At 40.5% G+C, this 2,444-nt stretch overlaps 1 pseudogene; it reads left to right on the forward strand.

The window, feature by feature from the left end:
* Positions 1–1,296: 1,296 nt before the first annotated feature.
* Positions 1,297–1,816, forward strand: LOC101563914 (annotated as a pseudogene).
* Positions 1,817–2,444: the final 628 nt, after the last annotated feature.

The raw sequence follows: 2,444 nt of genomic DNA on the forward strand, positions 1-2,444 counted from the left end.
AAAATCAATCAAAATACAAGTGACTCGTGTTGAGCTTACCAAGTCTGTAAGACTTCACAGTTACATAATACTAACAATTGCCATTTATTGAAAACCTCCTACAATGCCAGGCAAAGAGCCAGAACACTGATATATAATTTATTTAATATCCTCAAGAACCATGCAAAGTAGGTATTATTATCCTCACTTTGGAGATGAGGAAACAGACCAAAGGAGGTGAAAAAATTTGCCCAAAGTCATAGAGCTGGTAAGTGGAAGAGCTGGTAATCAGTGACACAACTGAGATGTCTGTGAGCCTGGTCGGTCACAACTATAGCATGGATTTGGTGACCTTTCCCCTAACTGGAGAACCAAATTGTGCATGCAATGCTAGCTGAATTCAACCATTTCATGTAACTATCTAAAAGCTTTTATAATTAAGAATTTCATGAGAAAAATTAAATGATTACTTAAGGCTTACTACATACTGTGAAAAAAATACAAATTTTACGTGTTGGCAAAGTATACTTTGGAAGAGAAATTAACTGATGGCCTGCTTAGAGAAACGAAATAAAATGGTAGATTCAAATTTGATAACAAGGGCTGGGGAGATAGCTTGGTAGTCTAAGCTTGGACCTAAGTTCGATTCCTGGTACCAGATGCCATGTTGGCCCCCGAGCCATGGGCATGCTGTGCTGGCCCCAAAACTGGATGTAGTGGCTCATGCCTGTAATCCCAGTGCTAGGGAGGCTAAGACAGGAGGATCACTACAAGTTTGAGCTGCATGGTGAGACCCTGTATCCAATAAAAAAAATATCAAATTTGATAACAAAAGGCTGTGTTTGTGGCTCAGTGGTACAGTTCTGGCCTGGCATACACACGGCCAAGTTCAGTCTCCAGTAACACACACATACACACATACACACACACACACACACACACACACACACACACTGATAACCAAACCAAAAACATACAAACCTCTCAAGTAAAGCAGAAAAAGTCATCCTAAAAAGATATATAAAAGCCAAAGAAAAAGGACCTGAACTCTTAGTATCACACTGGTTTGATAATCTCCACTGTAGGATGTCTCCAGAAGTTGTTTGGTCCATCCCTAGGGCCATTCTGTCCCACGTTGTCTGTATATACTAAAATAATATAATCCCTTTGAAACAAATGCTTTCAGAAACAGAAAATCATGTTTTAGGAAATGCTGATAGAAACCAGTAGCGATGCTGGTGGAATGAGTCTGCCTATACTTCAACAAGATCACCACTGACAGTATATGAAGTTAACTACAAGAGTGTCATGGGAAGTAGCGCGTATGGTTCAACAATTATGGCGCAGGAAGAAGATGTTAGAGATTACAATTTAACTGAGGAGCAAAAAGCAATCAAGGCCAAGTATCCTCCAGTTATTCGGAAGTACGAATATTTGGATCACACAGCAGATGTCCAGCTGCATGCATGGGGAGAGACTCTGGAGGAGGCGTGCGAGCAGTGTGCCATGGCCATGTTTGCCTACATGACCGACACCGGGACTGTAGAGCCCCTCCAGACGGTGGAAGTCGAAGCCCAAGGAAGTGAAAGTACTTAGTATTGATCAAAGAAATTTCAAATTACGCTCAATTGGGTGGGGAGAAGAATTTTCACTTTCCAAGCATCCTCAGGGAACAGAAGTCAAAGCAATAACATACTCAGCAATGCAGGTCTATAATGAAGAGAAACCAGAAGTTTTTGTGATCATTGACATCTAAGAAACAAAGAAAGAAAGAAACAAAGAAAGAAATGAAAGAAAGAGAGAGAGAAAAGACTTCTATGAAGAGCTGTTTTCTTTTATCTTGAGAAGATATAATTATTTTTTCTGGTATCTTTTGACAAATGGAAATTTACAGAACAGAAAATTTTAACTTAAAGTGTGGCTTTCAGAAGTAGAAAAAAAAAGCTGGGTGTGTTGGTATATGCCTCTAACCCCAGCTACTCTGAGGGCTGAGGAAAGAGGGTCAAAAATTTGAGGCAACCTTGGCATCTTTGTGAGATCTCATCTCAGAATAAAAAAATCAGAAGAGCGCTGGGAGGGCAAGACATGGTGGTGCACCCTGTAATCCCAGCCCTTGGGAGACTGAGGAAGCAGCCTGTGAATTTGAGTCTGGCCTGACTGCCTACCAAGACTGTCTCAACATAAATAAAATAACCTCTGTGATACAGCAAAAAAAGAAAAAAAAAAAAAAAAGAGTGTCATTAGTCTCACAAAGTCACACTTTAAGGACTTTGAAGCTTTGAGTCTCAGTGGTTCTTCTGGTACGTTAGAGTCATGAATGATGTTTTAACTTTTCTATGAGCAGAAGTTGAAAATATGCCAGCACAACTCAATAGTGACCTGACATGCACCTTCTGGATTTGTGCAGTTCCTCGGCTATTAGACTGCGCAACTCTCTCTAGCCCTACAACCGAGGCGCATACATT

Source organism: Octodon degus, unplaced genomic scaffold (assembly GCF_000260255.1).
Source record: "Octodon degus isolate 3935 unplaced genomic scaffold, OctDeg1.0 scaffold00048, whole genome shotgun sequence".
NCBI classification, from domain to species: domain Eukaryota; kingdom Metazoa; phylum Chordata; class Mammalia; order Rodentia; family Octodontidae; genus Octodon; species Octodon degus.